The following is a 22,228-nucleotide window of genomic DNA, read 5'->3' as shown; positions in this document are numbered from 1 at the left end:
AAATGGCCAAAGGCAGAGTTTGGGGGATGTTTTTTCTTGCAACATCACCACCATCCTCTTGGAGCTTCTACTCTAAACTGGTTAACAGAAGTTAAGCCTACTATATAAAATAGCCTTTTTAAATTTCTGAATAAAAGTATTCCACGAGCATGGAAAGAAAATGGAAGAGTGCATCCATCCCTCCTCACTCCCCAGGGGCAGCCTTCTAATACATACTTCCAGAATCTCTCCATATATAAGCATACTTATGACTTTTAAATACACACAAATAAGATCATACTCTATTGCCTGTTCTCGATTTATTCTATTCACCCTACAATATATACTGGCCAACCTTCCACATCAGCTAATATAGAGAGACCTACCACATTAATTTTTGTAGGTGTGTATTATTTCACAGTATGAATGGACCATAGGTTCATTTCCATTTCTCTACATTCTTAAAAAGAAATGCTCTGATGAACATTCTTATACATCTTTCTTTGGGAACCACATATTAACCATAGAGTAAATGCCTAGCAGTGCAATTTGTTTGTATCCAAGTATATGTGCCTTTTACATTTTGATACTGCCACACTTCAAAAAATACTGTATAATTCACACTTTCCAACCAAGAGTGTTTGAGAGTGTCTTAAAATAGACACACGATGATAGGGAAAGGCACTAAGACAGCCAGCTGTGTGAGATACAGGCCACGCAGGCATCCAAGGAGCCCACCGAGAACGGCATTGAACCAGCCTGTTGTCCCAAGGGCAGTGCCCAGTGGCTTCCTCTTGTCTAGGCCTGCGTAGGATAATAGCCCAGAGGTGCCCTGAGTTGGAGGGGAGTGGGGCCTGCAGCGGTGCTGGGAGTGGAGGGCAGGCCAGCATGAGTGGAGTCCTGCCTGAATGGTTTCCTGTGGCCATTGTCTCTGCCCTGCCTGGTCTCCTTGGGGGCAGTTTATTCAGGGGCCTTTGGAGAGGAACTGGGCAGGAGGAGGAAGGTATGCAGTCCTCACCAAAGGCACCCAGGAATGTATCACAGAAGGGAGAGGAAAAGGGAGGGGGGACCCACCCCTGGGAGAGACAGGACGTCAAGAACCCCTGACTAATGAATAGTGAGTTTGCCCTTGAACCTTACTGGGCTTCGCCATTCTCAGGCACAGAACAAGAGCTGAGACACGTCTGAGCCCAGCTGCATGGGGATGGCGGCGGTTCATCTCAGACACTTTGACAGGCTGGGCCTTTTCCCTGCATAGCTCAAATCTGGCTCCCGGCTCCCCTGGCAACAGCACAGCGGCATGGCTCCCAGGTCCAGGCTCTGCCTGCTGCGAGCAGGAGGAGGGAGGAAGAGGAGCACCAAAGGGAGGACAGCTGGGGAGAAGGAGTCGTTAACTCCTAGAAGGCTGGAGCCCCTTGCTTTGGCAACCTCCCAGCATACAGCCCTTAGTCCTCTGGGGTGCAAGTGTGGATGGCGAAGAGCTTCTGTTTGCTGGAGGCCTGGTCAGAGGACCCTGGACCGGACGAGGCACATGATGTGACAAGGGCAGAAATGGTGGCCAATAGGTCAAAGGCAAAGGCTCCCACAGGATGGGTTGGGGCATTTTTCCCCAGGTCCCCTGCCAAGTCCCAGAGGGGCAGGAATGGGAGTGGAGCCTGCACCGTGCCCTCTGTCCCAGTTCTCTTCCTCCATCCTGGTCCCTGACTGCTGCAGCCTCAGGACAGTGGCTACTGTGTCTTCCCTTTCTGCTTGGCTCTTCCCCTTCTGATGATCTTGAGTGTCCTGGAGCAGCATGGCTCTGTATTCCAGTCCTGTGACCTTGGCAAGACCCACTGATCCTCTCTGTCTCCATTTCCAGGGAAGCTGAAAAGAGGCTGTCCCATCACACTTCACAGGACAATCTAAAGATAAGAGAAATAATATGTGAGAAGGAGCTCTGCACTCTGGGGAGAAAAGTGTCCTATAAATCTCATTCAGGTATTATTAGGGCTGAAAGTAGGTATTTCTGTTCCCTGGGGCTGGGGGGTGGTGGTGAGGGGCTCATTTGAGGTTGTCTCAGAACCTCCTCAGCAGAGCAGGCCTGAAACTCAAAGGCAAGAGGTCAGGAGAGACAACGGTTTATGTCTGTGGCCTTCAGAGGGTCAGCTGGGATGAGAAGGTAAGAGAGCGATCGTATATTTTCAAGGAACTTTACCTACATAATTGTTATGCCTCGCTGCAACTTTATGAGATGTGGCGATCCTCATTTTGGAAATAAAGAAACAGAGGCCCAGAGAGGTTAAGAGCTGCCCCAAGGTCACACTGGTTACAAAGGGACCTAGTCTATATCCACCTGATTCTGTGGCCTGCACTTGTCAGCTGTACTGGTGGTAGAGCCACCTGGCTGGGGGTCCTGGGGAGAGAGCAGGCACTGAGAAGTAACATTCTCCTCATGGATTGCTTCTCCGGGCTTGGAGCTTCTGAGACCGAAGGCCCTGCCAAGGGAAGTAGGAGAGGGCAAGTCCTATGGAGGACAATGCAAACCCATCGTGAAGGCCACCTGGTAGCAAACAGCCACAGGACAAAGGCCAGCCAGAGCACACGGAAACACAACAGAAGGTTCCAGATCAGAAGCTGGGAACAAACTCAGCTAAGACTTGCGCTCTCTGGCTCAAGTCTTGCCCCAGAGCAGGTCACTTCCCAGCCGCACGTCACTTGCCAGCATGTAGCTGGGTTTTCATTTCTGCAGCCTCTGGTGGAGATGCCTTCCTTCATCCCAGGGCAACCTGAAGGAGACCAAGCTGGTTGGGTTTCCTGCAAGCCAAGGGGCTGGGGGTGAGGGTTACTGATAGGCAGCAGAGAAGAAAAACCAGGAAGAACTTCCAGATTATAAAATATTATGGCTAAAAGGGAACTTAGATGCCATTCTGGCCAGTGCTCCTTTTCCAAGTCTAGAAAGGGAAGTGGTTCACTCAAGACCAGAAGGAAGTCCAAGTCTCTGACTTCTAGCTAGGTGAGGCTGTGTCTTCCTATGCCCCTGTCACTCTACTGGGCCACCCTGAGCCCACAAAGGCAGGGAATTCACCCAGTGAAGCACAGAGAAGGGCCAGGTAAAAGCAGCTGCTATTGCAAAGCAAACCATGTGTCAAGAGGTGGCTTTAGGAAGCCTGGGGCTGGGGCAGATGCCGCCTTGAGGCCAGAAGCCTTCCTAGATGACAGAGCGTGGCTCCACACCACCACCAGCAGCAGCCTCCAAATTGTCCACAGCCAGATGGTAAGAACCATGAATCTCCCTGGCCAATGAAAAGACAGAAGCAAGAGGAGATGCACCAGAAAAGGTACAGGTCCCTAATCCTGACCCACAATGCTTTTGAGAAGTGCCAGGAAGGAGGAGCAGCTCCAGGGGATGTAAGGAGGGTAAGAGTCCCCAGGAGAAGCTTGTCCCCACAGAGCCTGATGACAGAGCTGTAGCCAGGGCGGGGCCTGGAATTGGGAACTTCAGCTCACTGCCCTTTACTGCTAAATCCTCTGCCAGGTGGAGCAGGGTGCCCATGTGAAGCAGACCTGACCTGCTCAAAAGGTAAAGGAGATCAGGGATCCTGCATCCTGTGACCTCATCAGGAACTGCCCTCAAGGGAAGTTGGTGTGCTTGCTGATGAACAGACACGTGATGGAACAGAAAGACACAAAGACAAATGAACTTGTTTCAGCCCAGCTATCCCCTCTTTCCTGGGCTGCTGATTTGGGGCCAGCTTCCATTTGACTGGCCAGTGTCCATGGTTAAATATTCTGTTTACATCACCGCTGTCTTCATCCCCCAAATCATAGCTATATCAACCAACCTTGAAGGGCTCAACTCCTTCATACTTGCCCCATACTAAGCGAAAGGGAAAAGGAAAATTAACCCTATTTGGTGTTTAGCCACTCTGTAGGTAAGTAGTGATTATTATTCCCATTTTATAGATGAGGGTTTAGAAGCTTCAAGACATTCAAGGGTCTGCTGCATAGTGATACCAAAAGCAGAACTCCAAGCTGGGCTTCTGCTGTCCCTCCTCTCCAGCCAAGGTCCCAGGCCTGGGCCATCCCCATCCTGGTGGGCTGGAAGGTTCTGAAGCACCTGGGCTTGTGTTCAACATTCCCGCCTCATTTTCTTACCTCCCCAGGGTTCTCTCAGGGCTCAGTGTAAGCAAAGGAGGCACACTGCCCAGTACACTTCATTAGTTCTAGAACAAATTCCCCACTCCCTGACCAGCCCTGATGGCATTTCCCTGGCTAACCACGGGAAGGAGTACCTGCAATGTAGAGATGGCTTCTCCTAACTGGGATAAGGAGTCAGAGGGCTTGGGGGCTTGGGTAAAGGTGGGGACAGCTACCAAACAATAAAACCTTAGCCATGCAGAAAGGGCTGGAGAGCCTTAATCTTCGGAGCTTTCCTCCTGAGAAAAAAAGAATGTGGTCGGTCCAGCTGCATGCAGGGCCCATGCCCCAGCCCTCCACTGGGTACCACCCATGCCCGTACAGCCTTGGAATGGGAAGCCATGCTTGGAATGTGATTCCCTAGCTTTGTGTGATGCTCAGTTAGCAGAGTGTGACTCCCAAGATCCCCTGTCACCTCCTAAAGCCTCTGCCAGCCCACCCCCCAGCACCACACTGATCACCAGATTAAGGAGCTCAGGGATACAGCTGAGGCAGCTAAAACCAGGGAGGGAGGAGTGGGGAGGGGCAGGGAGGGCAGCAGGCAGCTCTTCCAAGGCCCTGCCTGCCCTGCTTCTCTCCCCTCCTCCTACTGTGGGCCTCTCTGTTCCTGCCGTGAGTTCTAACTCTATACTATTCTTCATTTAACTTCAGACTTCCCCTCCAGATACCTAGATGGAGCAGCTAGGAGACAGGGAGACGGGTAGGAAAAGAGAGATGGAGGCAGGAAAGGCAGCCACGATAGAAGGAGTGAGTGTACTGTGGGTGGGGACTGGCTGGAGCCCAGTGCCTCCTCTGCCTGGACTGAGTTCCCCTGAAGGTAACCCCAGAGGCTCCTTGTGCATCCCCCTGACTAGCTGCCCAACTCCAGAGCAAGGTACATCCCACACATCAGAAGAGAGAGCAGAAGGGAGCAGGAGCAATGGGGTAGGCTGGCAAAGAAGGGACAAGAGAAGGAACTTGGGCATTCAAAGCTCTTCCCTAAGACCGCAGCACTTCTTGAACCAAAGCCATCCAAAATCAATTAAAACACAAACATAGGGAAAGAAGCTCCCTTCTCTCTGCATAGAATCACCAGATCTACAAAATGGTCCATCCATGATAAAGACCCAACAGGAAGGAACTTGAGGTTTAGCCCAGGGCTTTTAGGACTGTGAGTGTTCCAGACTTAGACTTTCAATTACTGAGAAGCTGTGATAAGAGGGCAGGGCCAGTGGGGCTGAGTGGGGGAAAGGCCAGGGAAGGGCCATGGAACAGACCCTGGGGTCACTGAATCCTGAGACTCCTGTACCTAAACAAGAGGGGCTGTGCTACATGCCCCCACTCCCCGACCACCCAGGATTATTGTGAGGGGCTGTGCAGAGCTGGAAACTCTGAAGGAACAATCCAAAAAGTTATCTGGAGGCCCAGTTCGGCAGGCATCCAGACCCTTCCCAGCCCTGTCCCCCATGCCAGGGCCTGCAGGGGGCGACCAGGACACACTCAGGGCCTCGGCCAGCAGCTGCTCTCACTCCACCTTCTCTTGTGCCACACCTGCCAAGCTCCCTTCTGCTGGGCCAGGGCCTGCTTTCCACCACTGCAGGGTACGGGCAGGAGGAAGAGGGCTTGGGCTGCATGGGGGGAGGGAGTTCTGTGAGAACCTGGGAAGAGAGGCTCTGCTAGCTCCAGATCCTCTACCTGCTCCCCAAATTCCAGTGTCAACAAGGATAAAATCCTTCCACGAATCCTCATTCCCATCCCTAGCCAGAATTCCCTAGTCCCATTCCTGTCATTGTGCCCAGTGAGTGCTAAATCAACACAGGTTTGAAATGATCACGACCATCACAGACTCTGAGCTAGAAGGAATGGAGAGATTCCTGAAGTTCCACTCACTCGTTTTGCCAGTGAGGACACTGGGATGAGCCGGGCTCCATGAGATGACATAGCAAGCCAGGGGCCAGTACATGGCTGAGCCCTGTCGACCAAACGTCTTTCCTGCTCGGGGCCAGGCCCCTGCAACAGCCTAAAAGAGGGCTTCTCCATCATATCCCAAACAAGATCCTGGCCCAACTGTGGGCGGCGGGGGTCTGGGGCCAGGGGAGGCCGTAATGCGATAAGCAGACTGGCCATCTGGCTTGGGGACAGAGTAGAGCCCAGACTGGCCGCTTCTGCTGCCTGGTCCCAGGGGACCCTGTGTCGCGAGAGACAGACTGCCAGATGGACAAACCCTGGCCTGGGTCTGGGTGGAAGCCAGTGAGTTCCCTGTAGTCAGAGCTAACCAACTTTCAGATGTGGTGGGGTAGGAGTAGAAGGGGTGAGGGGAGCAAAGCTAGGCCCCCCAAAAGGCAGAGAAACAGAAAAGCAGCATGGGAGAGCTGAGATTCCCACCCAGGCTCAGAGCCTGGCTCCCCAGGTAGGCCCAGGCTGGCTCAGCTCCACAGCCACAAACAGGTCCCCCTCCCGGGGAAAGGCAAACACATCTCCCCTGGCACCTTCTCAGACATGCATGCAAAACTAATTAACATGGGGAGACATGCGAGCAGCCGGCCAGCTCCACACCCTCGAGTCCACGCAAACAAGGCGAGCCCTTGTCCGGGGGACATGCACAAAGCTTTGTTGCTAATTTAGGCATCTGTCTCTGTCTGGTCTGGTCCTCCTGCCTGCGCTGGGGTTTTTCCCAGCCCCTCGGACAATGCTGGGAACAGGCCTGCCGATCCCTTATTCAAATCACACCCAGGACAATGAGCTCATTGTGCAGGCCACAGAAAAAGGGATGCTGGGGGGGTGTGTAATGGGGCATCAGGAGTGGAGAAGGGTGGGGGTAGGGGTGAAGAAAATAGGAATCCAGGAAAGTGTTTACTAACACAGCCCCTGCAGCTGCCTTGGGCCCCTCTCCCCTCCCCCACCTGGCTAGCAGCCGGGGAGAAGTCCCGGGACGCAGAGGTGGGGGGCCCCAGAGTAGATGATAGGACTTGTATCTGCTGGGCTGGCGGATACAAAGTCTGGCTCAAACCTTCACCTTGTTGTCCTCTCCCACCTTCAACAGTATACAGCTACCCCTGCATGTCCATGGGCAGATGTGTTTTTTATAGCTCGGTTTGGGGCATTCTTTTTCTCTTACTGGGGACTAAGCAGTGTAATGTACAGATACTGACTTCAGAGGAGGAGACGGCTGGGGGGAGAGGTGCTGGCGGCTGTGCAGGGTAGGACCTGCTGTCTCGGCCATTGTCTTCAGGCAACGTTTCATTTTCTCCTCCTTCCCAGCTAATAAATTAGAGAGGGGACCGTGAGCTTCGAAGGGACAGGCTCCCCATGGACGGCGGGCGGGCAGGCGGGAAGGCAAGTCTGTCAGCTCATGGCAGATGGGGCTTACCCAGCCCATGGCCGCTCACAACACACCTGGTCAGACACTCGCACATAACCCTATACAATGAGCTATATCGTGTAGCAAAAAACCCTATGTGTACGCACGCACACACACATAAATATATATACAATATACAAGTCCCCCGAGATTCCTGAGGGGGATATATGGGGCTTTGAAACACCCTCCCTCCTACCAACAACCCCCAGCTCCTTGTCGCACTGAGCCCACCTAGACAGGCCGACGTAAACAGACACGCATAGCCTGACACTGACACATAGACACAAAAAGAAACACACACATCCAGAGGCAGTCCCAGACACACACGCTGACAATAGCGTAATGAATGCAGGACGGCGAGTGCATTCAGTCAAAAGCCCACACCGCTGGTCGCCCAGCACCAGGGTGGCTGAAAGGTTATGGAGCGGCTGCAAGCCAGCTCCCTAACAACCTCCTTCCCAACTCTCTCCCAGGACGGCTTTCTGCTACGCGGGAGGTGAAGTAAAACACCATTCCAGGCATCCAGATGGAAGCAAATGCTTCCTGAGATAGAAAAGTTTGGATCTGGTCTCAGCCCTTAGTCAAGGTTGTTTGAGCTGCCCTGAAGAATTTTTTTTTTTAATATTGAAAGAAAACGTGTTAAAAGTCATCTCAATTATCCTGTGTTTCAAGCCAGGTGTTGAAGGTGGAGCAAAGTGGAGCCTTGCTGGGGTAGTTTTCCTTTGCAGTAGAATCCACAGGTTGCATCATTTCTTCCTTCAGTTAAAATAATTTTGAGAAGGGTAGATAGGATGAAGAGAAACACACATGGTAAAAATTTCAGAGACTCTTTAAAGTGTGCTTCTGGAGCTAAAGGAGAAGGAATGGTTTCCTCTCCACTGGCCCAAAGCAGTGGAAATATACTAGGTTGAACCATAAAAATCATCAATATCTAACTGTTTTTGATCTACAAAAGAGAAATTTTGTATGGGCCAACCTAATAGGCAGTGACCGTGAAGCATCCACCTACAACCACAAAAGTACACTGTGCAGACAGGTCAGAGCCGCTGCTGGGATGACCTGTGAGAGCGTGCACGCACATGGCCCACAGCCTGTATTAGGCCAGGACCTACCTTTAGACTCCACCAGGATTCCTGTTTCTCCTTTCCCTGTCTTCTGACTCTGGAGCATGTCCTAGAGAGGACAGAAGGAACATGAGACAAGAACAGAAAAGGAAATGGGACAACTGCTCTCCTGGCTTCTCCTCTGGAGGAGCTTGGGGGGCTAGCACAGAAATCTGTGCACATACTCTGTCCTGGAGGAAACATCTGCTGTGCAGCTTTGAAACTAAAGCATGTGCAGTCAAGTGGCTACCAAATTTAAATCCAAGGCCAGTCTCTGTGCATATGACACTCATTCAAACTACCTCTGAGAATCATGCACAGAAGCTGGAAGGGCGCCAGGCCATCCAGCGTGGGGAAGACCCACTCCTTGCCAACAGCTGGGCATCCATTGTCCCATCGCTCACTGTCATAGAACGCAGAACACACTACATCTTCTTGAGAACGCACTCTTACCAACTTCGCCGGAGTTTCCCAGGGAAGGAAAGATGGAAGGTTTCAGAAGTGGAGTCTAGCATTGCTCTGTATCCCACTACCTGATTCTTTTCCACAGGGAAACGTCTATTTCACATACGCTTATCTTGCCCACCAGCAACAGCTGGTGGGTCCATACAGAAGCTGAGGGGAGGATACTTCCCTGAGAGTCTCCTAATAGCCAAGGACCTGGGACTCCATTCAAAGATCTGGAACGCCCTTCCATGCAGTGGGAAGTGGCATGGTCTCTCCTATATCTTTGACAAGTACTTTGACCACAAATGCCATGTAACTCCTAGAGTTTTACCTTTCCAAACACATACACACCTTGACCTCAACAAGAAAACCACCAAAACAGTAATAACAATAACAAGATGAAATCTGTTTGGCCTCCCTGATACTGGGAGGCAAGTGAGAGAAAAAGAGCCTGTAGTCTGGGCTTTAGGCGTGTGGATGCCTTTGCAGGGTGGGCTCCAACCTAGGGGCTACATGGAAGACTCTCCTAAACACCAGATATGTTGACAGAAGGCAGCTGGGTACCTACCATTACTAACTTACATGCAGGCTCACCTGCCAACCACTGCACTCAGGGTCCAGTTTGAGCAGCACCAGGATAGAATTCTGGCCTTGAGCCCCTAAACATTGTTGGAGAAACCTTCTGTATATGAGTTCATCCAGATGTAATTTATTATTTATTGCACTTAAGATGTTCCCTACCAATCTCACATGCAAATCTTGATAGGTTACTGCTATGCTGATTCCTAAGTTCAAAGTTGTTTTTTAAATGAAGGAAAGGCAATTGAGATGTCACAGTTCTATATAAACCAATGGAATCTGGAAAATTAAAGTTCTAGCCCAGGCTAAATGGCAGTTTAAAGTTACCATGGGCAAAGCATGAAATGGCTTCTGACCTGGCTCTCCCAGGCTCCTGGAGGGTATGGGGAAGGGCAGGGAAGGGCCAGGAAGCCAGGAAGCCACAAATGGGTGAGAACTGTCATACCCCCAGTGCCTGTTAATCCAACACCCCTGCCCCTGGCCTGGGCTTCCTGTCCTGTATGGATAGGTGAAATTCTGTATTACACAAGCTTAATGCACTGGGCAAGGGACTATGGTTTTCCTCTGTGTCCCCAAGGCCTCAGCTAGAGCCTGACACATAGTGCACGGTCAATAAAAATTGAAGGAGTAAATGAATGCAGTAGAAAAAATACAATCTGATGTGGGAAGACTTTCAATTCCCAAGCTCCACCGTTTCCTTGCAAACTGGGATACGGCTACACGGCACAGCCGTGGAGGTGCTGAAATCCAGGCCAAGAGCCAGCAGAGGTGAGAGGCCCTGGATGGATGTGTCTCCTCAGCCCAGGCTGGCTGGCAGCACCCCACACCCATCTTGCACATGGTGATGAGACCAGTTCCCTTTGCCCACCTCTCCACTCTCTGTTCTTGGCCTCCACCATCTGACCTGCTCTTCAAACCCAAATCTCTGGCCCAGTCCTGCAGGACTCTGCCCAGCTATTCCATCCCTACCTCTGAACCCTTTCTCTGAACCCCTCTCCCTCCTCAGCCTAGAAGACCTGTTTAGGTACAATAAGCCTGGTCTAATGACTCCAACTTACATAGATTCCTCCTCTCTTAATCCCTACAGCCTGAGTCAAGCTATGTACACCTTAAATGTGTGTCTCCTTAGGCTGGTTTCTACTTGGAAGGGTCAGGGAGCAGGTCAGGGGTTCTCCTGGGGTTCTCCCTGCACCGTGGAGCTTGGAGCTGATGCAGTCAGTAAACACTACAACTCACCATAGAGCGACTGACAGTTGAGCCTGATCCCTTGCTCGCCGCCTTCCCTGTGCCTTCACTGATTACAGATGTGTGACCCACCAGTGAGATGGTCACTGCATCAGAGCCTTGCTGCATCACTCATGTTCTGCCATTCTCCTCCCCTCAACACACAAACCCACTCTAGGGCAGGAGATAGGGGATGCAAACTGACATTTCTTGGTAAGTATTACTGTCCCCAATTTTACAGATGAGAAAACTGGCTCAGAGACAGAGGTGAAATAGTGTGCCAGAGAGGTCTGAACTAGGTCAGACAGACCCCGACCCCCACTGAACAACACGCACTGCCTCACACCACTGTGATCTTGAAGCCTCTGATCCAACAGCAGAAGAGAGAAGAGCAGACTAGAAACAACTAAAAATGGGGTAAAAGAAGCTGCAGGCTCAAGGAGAGGGACTGGATGTAAATTGGAGACCTCCCCCTCGTTATACCCCCTTTCTCAGCACTCCTTAGGGAAATGACACACCCTCAGAGGTACGCACTACCTCTCCCATCCTGTGCCACCAAACTGGGTGGAGAGGAAGAAGGTCTAACATTTTATGCTTAAGGACTAGATGAGACTAGACAGAGGACATGGTGTCTCTCCTCCAAAAGACTGAATGCTACCTCAGGGGATGTAACATTGCGAAAAGCAGAGGCTCAGCCTCGCCCTGGGCAGGTGCAATGCCTTGGCACCACGGGCAGACAGGTGGGCTTGAGCCAACCCTTGATTTTACAGACTGAAGCACAGCCAGGCTGTGGACCACAGTGACAATCAGGAGAAAGCCAGGCCTGGGTGGGGTGTTTCTCACTCCTCTGAGCACATCGCCAAGGCTCCTAGGGACCCAGCGCTAAGCCCTCCTACACAGATCCTCCAGGTATATTGCCAACCCAAAGCAGGAGGTACTTCAGAGCCATACTTTAGCTCATGAGCTCATGTGGCTACCCAAGCCCAGGCTGACTCCTCAGGAGATGAGGATTCACAGGGCCTCAGACTGCCACCTACCCAAGGGCTGTAGCTTCTGAGACATACCCCATATGCATTCACCCCAATGGCATCTGGCTTAGAAAAGAAGGGCAGACCCTAGATTACACTTATCTTTCTTTCTGCTCCCCAAGAGACGGGCCTTAAAGGAGATTAAGTATGCAAAGCTTTAGCACAGAACTTGGCACAGCATAAGTGCTCAATAAATGGTTCCTGTCACCATTATCATGACTCATTATGATTTCCTGGCTGCCCACTCCTCACCTCCTTGGCTCATGTGAGGGGCCTTCTTTTCATCATCTTAAGACTTACTGGAGCTCAGAGGCCCTTAACGCAGTCCAGGGTTCCAGGGCAGGACACGGAAGTTTCTGAGAGGGGAAGGGGACTAGAGTAAGGCTGGACCCACGGCCAGGAGTCCTCCAAGGTGAGAAGGACCCCCTGCCCTCTGACAGCAGGATGAGTCCAATGGGCAACCCCTCCCCGAAAAATCTCTCTGAAGACCCGAGGCTTGGCAAGGAGCCAGGGCAGGAGGCTTCTCCAAGAAGATGCTGGCTCTGAGCCAAGGTGCATCCCAGAAGCTTCAGCTCACAGAGAGCAGCAGAGGCAGAAGAGAGGAGGGGCGGTGAGAAGAGGGGCAATGAAGAGCCCTCAGGCCAAAGGAGATCTGCTTAAAGTGGGTTTGGCAGGAAGCTGGGAGGCATGGCTGCCTTCTCATGTCCGGTGGTTTCCATACATCTGGGAGACGACGATATCCCTGTGAGAACAGGGATGGCGGTAGGGTTCCACCCCAGCACAATTCTCCTGTCACCTACATTTGGGCCCACACAAACTCCACAGGGCGCTGCTAAACCTCCAAGCAAGGACTCTTCTGGGCCTTACCCACTGGCTCTCTTCCCCCACCCTAAAAGATGAAAAACATGATGCTGCATGCAGATTCAGGTCTTCTGCCTTGAAATACTGAGGGGTAACCCCCATTTAAGAGGCTGTACCAGGCACTCTCCTAAAAGCTCCATAAGGCCTGAGCCTCTGTATTGGTCTCCAGCCTGGCTTTTCCATGGCCTTCTGTGCACAGAGCTGTGGCCAGAAACCAACCAGGTGTAGATCAAGATTAGTTACTGAGCACTGAGGCTGACAGAAGTCTTGCTTCTCGAGTCTAACCCAATGAAAATATGGGTGAAATATATCATTTAAAATTTTCTAGAAGCCATATCAAAAAGTAAGAAGAGGTAAAACTAATTTTAATAATATATCTTATTTAACCCAGTATTACCACTTCAGCCTGTTGCACTGACCACATCTCATGGGACCAACAGTGGTTAGCATACGGGACAGCGCAACTCTTGACTCCAGCAACTTCCCTCATTTTCAGATGAGGATGTGGCCCAAGTATCTAAGGGGAGGGCACTGGGGTAGAAAAGGAAGCCCCAAACTCCATCCCTACAGCTGAGCCCATCAGCCCTTCCTTTTGGTCTCACAATAAATACTCACGACCTATGAAATAGATCATTTTATGATAAATCAAATTCAGGGGGACTGCAACATAAACCTACTTGAAATGGACAACCCAAGGAGGAGAAATAATAGATATACTTGACATCACAAGCTCTGGAACAAAGACCAACAGAAAGCAACAGGAAGGAGGTTCTGGGAGACTTCTTCGTGGGAGTCAAGTCTCTATGAGGACCTCTGTGTGTGCCACCCCTGAGCAGGGCCACCTGGTTCCTATGGGTTGTAAATACCCACATTCCAGCACTGGGTCTGGTGATTTTTCTACCACGTCTCCCTAGAGGAACTACCCACAAAAGCTCCTCTCTGCTTTAAAAGGCAAGAACAAGTCGTGCATTTACCCAGTGCTTCTAGTCTTCTTACTCTGAGTCGCCATGCCAACACACAGTCATAATTACTGAGGAACGCGCCAATAGTGGCAGCATTGACAAAGACACTATATCAGGGCCTGTGAGCTAAGCAAGGTCAGGCTCCTCGCGGCCCCCAGCTTCCTGCCCACTTCCTTTATTCCACTCTGATCCATCTCTTTCCCTTCATTCTCTTTCTCTCCCACCCAGATGGTCTCTGATTATATTTTCTCTGCAAAGAAAGGCACTGTGGCTCAGTGTATAAAACACTTTTATAGCAATTAGGAGACAGGTTCTCCTTTGAGTCCTGATTTTAACTTGTGGGAAAAGTCACTTTAACATCTAGGCCTCAGCTATATTGCTGTGAATGGGGAGGATATTTTGGACAGTGCCTATTCAGCAAGCAAGTGCCTGCATTTAATTCACCTACAAAATGCAGAGGCTGATGTGGGTCCAGTCGACTCTAAGATCTTCTTTATGACTAGCACCAGAGGTACCAGAAACTCAGGGAAACAAAAGAAGGTTCAGATCAGAGAAGGAGTTGGTTTTAATACTCTGAGAACAGCAGGGCTTATATCTCCCCCTAGGAAGGGCGAAAATCTCAGAAAAGGAGCCAGGAGCAGCTGAATGGTGGGTTCTATCCGATTATAAAAAGATGAGTGGGATGGATGAGAACTATCAGGCTAAGTGACAAGCATCCTGAGGCCTCCAGTGAGAACAAGGACATGCACCCATTTAAAATGAAAGGTCAGAAAAAGAAGGCAGACAGCCATCACCCAGGCCCTACACAAGAGCGCCCCAATTTCAGAACACCCAGTGCACCAACATCTGAACTTACAAAGGAGATAAATTGGAGGCTGATGATTAGCATCACAAAATGATTATTCTCTTTGTAAAAGGCTTCACTGCAGGACTGCTTTAAATAGTGCATTTAAACCATGATCTGATTTGCTAAATTCGATTTATACACATCTACTGCCTAAGCTGGCGTGCGGCTGTATTTACATGTCTTCCCTTGGCACAGAGGAGGGGAAAGGCCAGCCATTATTTGGGCCCTTTAATCCTTGTAGATAGTAACTAATCTGGGGAGCTGAACCCTGTTTTTCTTCCACAGCTGAGGCTTTAGCTATAAAGTGGCCCCAGCTCTGCACCCTGCTTTTCCTGGGCAGAGCCTGCCCAAAGACAATGGTCAGGATTTGGCCGGGATCTGTTGGGAGTCCTTCTGCCAACAGAGGTTCCTCACCAGGAAGCAGACCCCCCCACACACACACACAAACAGGGGGGTGACAACTTTCCAGTACAAAGTTTCAGAGAATCTGGCCTGTGGCAGGCTCACTAAATTAATTCAGCACGTACAGTTATCATGCCATGGGTTCAAAGGATACCTTTTGGAAGCCATAGAAATCTGCTAATCTGTGTAAATTCTGGGGATATGATAAGCCACATTCTGTGATTTGTGCTTAAGCCACATGAACCAAACCTAGGCAGGCACAGAGGGCCGGCTCTCCACCCAAAGAGTACAAAAGAATGGGTCCACCAGGTCTCATGGCAGCTGTGCTGGGGTCATTGGTAAACCCTCCTTAGTTCACATAATTGGACCAGCAGGTCTTACTGACAACATCGTCCCTTCAAGAGAGAAATAACTCCTTCTCATTACGTCCAACAATGCGATAGGTCAGTTAGGAGCTGGACAACTGCCAAAAGGGGAAATACACTACCCAGTTCACACCATTTGCTAAAAGCGAAAGGTCTAGGGAATCCATGGGCTCAGGAGTATAACATTCAAAAGACAAAGTCCTCCCAGAGAACTGAAACCGGAATTTCTCTCCACCACTATCCCTATGTCTTCAGTACCAGAGCCTTTAAGAGAGAACCACTCACTCATTCATCAAATATTTACAGACACCCACAATGATGAGCCTGGCCCAGCACTAGGAATCGGGCAAAGAAAGGAACAAGACAGCTGCAAGTCTGAGGAGTTTATAGTGGGGGATGGAGGGGTCACTAAACACAACTAAATCACTGTTGAGAAGCCTACTAAAGCCTGATCATGAGAGGAGAGAAACTGGATTGGGAATCAGGATCCCTGGGTCCCACTCCGTGCTCTTGGGGAAATTTTCTTAACCTCTATGGGCCAATTTCTCATCTGTGGCAATTGCAGTTAACCTACATAATTACCAAGCTTTATATTTTCTATAAATTTTATGTTTGTAAAAATGTTCATATCTCTAAAAATCCTGATGGACTTCCTTTTTTGAATATCATACTTTCTTCTTTGTCTTGTCTGCCAGGAGGCTCAGAACAACCACAGTATTAAGTCATAACATCTATTTTAGACCAGAGCTTTAGGCCAGAAGGTTAGGGGTAGGGTAACAGGAGAGCCCTCATATGTGAGCCCTCACATGTGATGTAGGGATGGGGATGTGGGGATGGGATTCAGGACAGGCTTGGTGCTTGTTTGACAGGTGAGACAACGATGATGAATCCCTGTATTTGTTGTATGCAAGCCCGAAGCTCGTGGTTAAGCACTCGGGCTTTGGGGCAGACAGCCCTGAATCCCCATCCTGGCTCTGCCACACCCTAGCTATGGCCAAAATCACAAAAAGGGAATCATCACCCTGTTTATCAAGCCGAGGCCCTAATGCACGTGCAATGCTTAGCATCCGGTCAGGCATAAATCAGGACTCAAATACAATGAACTTTACTGGAGTTTCTTGGTCAGTTTGTACAAACGCATACGCGTGGAACCTGCCTCAGTGCGACGGTGGGTCAACTGGGGCAGTTAGAACCATAGCGACTGAGCTTAAATTATTCAACCAGTTTGGAGGTGCGGTGCGCAGAAGAGCCACACTCTGACATTTGGGCGGAGGCCTGGAGGGGCGAGATCACAGTTGCTGCTCCATCGGGCCAGCGGAGGAAGCAACGGACCCAAAGCAGCCCGAGATGATGCAAACGGAGCCTCCAGGCCCGACCTCAGCCCCTAGCCACACCAGCGACGCCGAGGCCCTCGCCAGGCTGCCGCCTGCCTCGGCGGCGGGGCTCTCTGCTCCCTGGCCCGGACTGCGCTCTGGACCACCCGCGGTCCCGGGAAGGGTGGCCTCGTCCTTCGACACTCAGGCCTCGCGGTTTCAAGAAAAAGCGGGCGTTAGCCACGCGCCTGGCATTCCCCGGAAACAAGAGTGCGAAGCGCCCGAGGTTCCTGGCTCCAAAATAACAGTATTCCTTCCGGCCGGCTCAGGCCCGGTAGCGCCCGCTCGGCCGGGAGAAGGCCGTCTCAGCCCTAGCCTGATGCAGGTAAGTGAGGCGGGCTCAGCCCAGACGCCTCTCTTTACGCAGCAGCCGCGACGAGCACCTCCCCGGCCCGCGGCTCCGGCCGGAAGCGCACGTAGCGGCCCGGGGACGCGGGCAGCCGCGACGGAGGGTCCGTGGGGGGAGGTGAGAAGGAGGACAGCGGCGTTCTCTCGCAAGGCCCTGTAGGGTAACGAATACCAGGAGGGCCTGGCCGGCGCGAGCGCTGGCCGAGACACCGCGGAGCCGGGCGCGCTCGACTCGCGTTCCGCTTCTGTGGGCCCGCGGCGCAGCGAAAGCTAGTTGCGGCTCGGCGGGGCCCGGCGGCGCCGCGACCTACCTCGTGCCCACGCAGCCATCTTGCTGCCGCTCCTCGCGCTCTCAAAATGGCCTCCCGGCCCCGCGCCTTCCCCGAGCCGCGGCGCAGGCCGGGGGGGTCACGGCCGTGGGCCTGCCGCCGCCCTTCCCGCAGCCCTTGGCCAGCGCCTTTCCTTGGCCCGGCGTCTCGTTTGTGCGCCCCCGCTCCCGCGCTCTGGGGCCTGCGGGCGCTTCTGGTTATGAAGGCCGTAGGCCCAGGCAGTTCCCTGGTGTACACGACGTGCGACTACCTAAAACGGATTCTGGCTTTGCTTAGACTCTCGCCCCACTACGGACCCCGAGTCTGTACCGGTTACTACCCTTTCTGCAGCCTGGGGAGTGGGGGTGCGGGCACAGGCCCCAGCCCTTCCGGGGCCAGCCAGACGCCGGGCGGGCGGCGGGCAGCCGCCGCGCATCCCCTGGCGGAGGGGTAAGGCTCTGCCGACTGCTCGCTTTGGAATCCTGCGGTAAACCGACGAGGAGAGCCCGGGTGTCTAAGAAGGCTTGTCGGAAGCCGGAACCGCCAGGGCCGCGTTTACCTGGCGCCTACTGTATGCTACAACGCTGCGCTCTGCGTCAGCTCTGTCGAATTGTATCCCAAAGCACAACAATCCAGTAAGTGTACTGTTAATGCCATTTCACGGGCGTTGGGGTTGGGGGTGGCACTGGGTCCGGGTTTAGGGAGGAAGGGGCGCCTTTCTGGTGACTCAGGTTAAAACACAGGCGCTGCACCATCTTAATCTTAGAATCGCGCAACCTCCGAACTGCCAGCTGGCGAGCCCGTTCTTGGAGACACGGGGGACACAGTTGGGGTGCAGTTAGACAGCTTCTCCCACATCCTGGCTCTGGTCACTCACCTTTCATCAGGTGCGCCTTGCTACGAGAGAGCCGGTGCCCACGGCTAGTTCGTGCCCGCGAAGAGAGCGCCGGGCACAGGTGGAACAGCGCCTAGGAGGGTAGCGCTTGCTGGGGAATAGCTGTAAAACAGAGCGGAGACATCAGGCGCCCACCCCTCACCCCCGCCCATGCCCGCCCTGCAGCGCGCCCTGGTCCACTGGAAGGTCGGGTCAGGGGGCACATGCGTCTTTCAGGTCATGCCCACAGCCCTGGGAGGCTGCTAGGCTTTTCCACACCTCAGTCTCGCCCGCCCAGGACGCGAGAGGGAAGGAAGCCCGGTGGGGTACTGGCTAAGGGGGATTCTGTCCCAGCCCGGAGCTCCTTACTCGCCAGAGGGCCAGGTATCCAGCCACTGTAAGGATGCTGCTGGAGGCCGCCCTCCGGAGCAAACTCCTGCTCTCTCGGAGCTGGAGCTCCGGAAATGGAGAACCGTGAGGTAGGGCACCTTGAGCCCAGCGCATCGCTCAGAACCTGCCAGCGACCACCCCGGGACGAGGGTGACTCTGGCTCCCCATCCCCCAGCAATATTCATGAATCCTGAGACTTAGAACCTGTCGGAGGAGCTGGGATCCCAGGCGCCAACTGTTAGAAATCCCTAACAAGGACCTTCTGGCGACGCCCTCTTGGTGGAGAAAGTCAATCCCTACCCGGCTCCCTTCAAATCTATAAAGACACTTATATGTCCTCCTCCGCAGCCAGCCAAACTTGGAACTTTACACAGGTTCCAACACCTCGCCCCAAACGGGGCCCTCCTTGGAGTCCTATTTCACTTCACAATTCAGGGGCCCAATGGGCATGGCAGGCAGTAGTCAGTTCTTTCAGGAGATTCTGGACATCCACCGGTGCTTTCACTCTGTCTCTAGAGGGTGGAGGTTTGAATTTCAGATCTAAACATTCATGTGCACCCCCTGTCCAACCTCAGAGAAAGAGCTATCATTTACTCAGCACCTATTGTATGCCAGGCACTTCATTTGGGTATTTTACTTAATTTTCATTTGACCCCTGGAGGTACGGGTATTATTATCCCCCTTTCACAGATGGGGAAATAGAAGTGCAGAGAGGTGATGTAACTTGTCAAGGATACATTGAGTTGTAATGGCTTAAGCATGTCCCAAACCCCTGCCTCACAGGTGTGAGTATCCCTCCCCCACCCCCCAGCTGCTGCTCTTCTGGAATTTGGATTGCTGGTTTATTAACCCTGTCCAGGATAGCCCCGAGTCTTGTACTCTAGTGCCTCAATTTAGGATTGTCACCCCTAGGGGTAGAAAAGGCCGTGGAGGAGAGCAAGTCTTCCTGCTAGCCTCATGACTGGTGATGGGGAATTTCTGGGTCCAGAACCTCAAGGGAATCTGGTGAAGCCTCGTGCTGGCCAATAATCCACTGCTGATTTTTAAAATCCCAGTTTACACAAAGAAGTGGGTGACCTGTATTATGATCAGGATAATTCCAGCAGGAGAAAATGAGATGAAAGGGCAGGGAGGGCATGATATTTTTACACACAACCCCAATGAAGACCTGAGGGGATTCAGGAGCTAAAAAGAGGAGCATTGCGAGGAAATGCCCATCGTCATTGGTTCCCCAGCAAGAGATTTCATCCCAATTGATAATCAGACAGGAAGCTGTAACTCCCCCAGCCTCCAAGCTGAGAGGTGCTTTTTCTTTAAATGACATTAACATGACGTTAATGCTTCTCTTCTTTTAAAGTGAAACTTCTATAAGAGACAATCTCTACTTAAAAAATTATGTACACTGAGCCAGAGGTGAAAGAAAGAAAAAGCAAAATGGAAAAAAAGAGTTCGGGCTTTTTCAGAAGAGGGCCAGGGAGACAGCCCCCACCTAACTACCTAACACAGCAAAAATGGCAGCTGAAGGTTGAGATAGGGTGGATGCAACTAGGCTTGGGAGACACCAGGAATGGGGGTAATAGATGGGACAAAGGTCTGAAGCCACACTCTTCAGAGGGCAAGGGAGAAAGGTCCTTTTCAAAATAAACCCAAGTCAAAGAGTGTGAGACCAGCCTAGCCTGGGGGAATGGCCATGGTGCCCAACCACCTTTCCAACTTGCAGTCTATCTCCACTTTAACAAGACAGAGAAGGCTCAAGAAGTGCCACCTGATACATTCCTGCAACACACAAAGAACCCGGGTTTGGCCAGAGACAGAGGAGAGCAGCTCCACTTATAACACCCCCTAATTCATGGAGGGGAACAAAAACTAGGTTGCAAGCTGTTGGAGGGAAGTGAGGCTGACCATTGAGGGGCTCCAGTGCCTGTGCAGATGGAAATTGAAAGGAAGTTCTAATTAGCACAAAGCCGGCACCTTCCATTAATAGCGCTCCATCAGCTCCTGGATGCCACTGATGGGAGGCAGGTTGGAATATGTGAGCCTCACCTGTCCCCCATCATTAAGAGACTCTTGGGTGAGATCAGGGCTGTCCTGATGGAAGACCACCCCAAGCCAGCCACCCCACCAAAAAAATCTAATTACAGATCTGACTTCTGGGCCCATCCAAGGGAAAAATGTTTAATACAAGCCCAATGCAACTGCAAAAGTGAAATCTAAAAGTCCTGGCATATAGTCTATGTATATGAAATTCTAGATAGGTCAGAGGAATCCATGATAAGAGATGTTAGAAGGGGATTGGGCAGGGATTGACTGAGAAGAGGCAGGAGGGACTTTTCTGGAGTGAGGGAAATACTATTTTGAGTGTTGGTTACATGGGTATAAATGCATTGGTCAGAACCCATAGAACTGTACACCTATGATCCATTTCTATATGAAAATCATGCTTCTAATAATATATCTATATGAAGGTGTGTAAGTATGTGGCAGTATATCACACACATATACATACAAAGGTCTCAACCCCTGACTGATTTTCCGTAGCCTGTGATCTCCTTGATGTAAAGGTTTACACCCTTTTCAAGGGTCACAGTGGAGAAAGGGGCCAGAGCACATGGGGAAATGGGGCTGTGTACATCTCACAAACACACGGACTTGGCTGGCTGGGCAAGGAGGAGGAATGTCTGAATTGAATCAATTAGCTGCAGAAAACTTCAGAAAAGAAGTAAGGCCCTTCATAAAAACAAAGCCCACTCCTTAATCCCCAAAGGCAATCCTCTCCCGCATTCCCATGGCCATTCCTCAGTAAACAAAGAAGTCCCTCCTTCCACATCCACACCTCGATATTCATTATGAGCTGACGTTAGAGACTGCATTCCAGCCTCCCAGAGTACCCTAATGACTGGAAACCCGGGGGCAGATGACTGAGGGGGTTTCCTCTCTTTCTCTCCCTCTGCTTTCTCTCCACATCTCCTCTCCCCTTCCCACCCATGGCAGTCTGTTCTTTCTCTCCTCCCCTTTCTCCTTTCCTCTTCCTTCTTTTCTTTACATTAGTGAATAAGCAAACCCAAGGCAAGCAAATCAAGGCAAAGACATCACTAACTGTACTTTGTTCATTTATTTTGACAAGTGTAGTTTAATTTTAATTATTTATGATAATACTTCATAGTAGACGAGTAAATGTGCTGGGGTATATTTGGTAACATTAATGAAGTCTGCCTAATAGGAACCTTCACTCCAGCATCCCGCCTGGAAAGCTGCCTGCTGGAGAAGTGGGGTGAGACCGCTGATCTGTGGTAGGGTTTGCAATTTTTTGTGGGGGCGGGGATGGGGTGGGGAACTTAATGGGTTTGAGGATTAGCAAAGGGAAAATTAACCTGATTCTAGAGAAGAGGCAAATACGCAAGCCCATAATCGTGTGTCGATGTGGATTGTGTGTATTTAAACACCGAGAGAGCACACTTTGTGATAAGGAAGCCCAGGCGTGCACACATGCCACATGCATATTTACACATGATTCTCAAATGTGCAAATCAGCAGAGGCCCAAAGAAACTAGGCTCTGGGCAATTAAAAATTGAAATAAAAATGGAAAATGTGATACACAGAGTTCTATATCTCTTCAAAGTA

The 22,228-nt window shown here is 51.4% G+C and overlaps 1 long non-coding RNA gene across 1 annotated transcript; it reads right to left on the bottom strand.

Moving 5' to 3' along the window:
- Positions 1–284: 284 nt before the first annotated feature.
- LOC116285844 (uncharacterized) lies at positions 285–17,784 on the bottom strand. Its single transcript, XR_012064776.1, has 3 exons — positions 17,346–17,784; positions 8,608–8,668; positions 285–1,880 (listed from the first exon to the last, which is right to left on the bottom strand). It is a non-coding gene; the product is annotated as an uncharacterized lncRNA (long non-coding RNA).
- Positions 17,785–22,228: the final 4,444 nt, after the last annotated feature.

This window comes from Vicugna pacos, chromosome 27 (genome assembly GCF_048564905.1).
Source record: "Vicugna pacos chromosome 27, VicPac4, whole genome shotgun sequence".
NCBI lineage: Eukaryota > Metazoa > Chordata > Mammalia > Artiodactyla > Camelidae > Vicugna > Vicugna pacos.
This window is presented reverse-complemented; position numbering and strand designations above follow the sequence as displayed.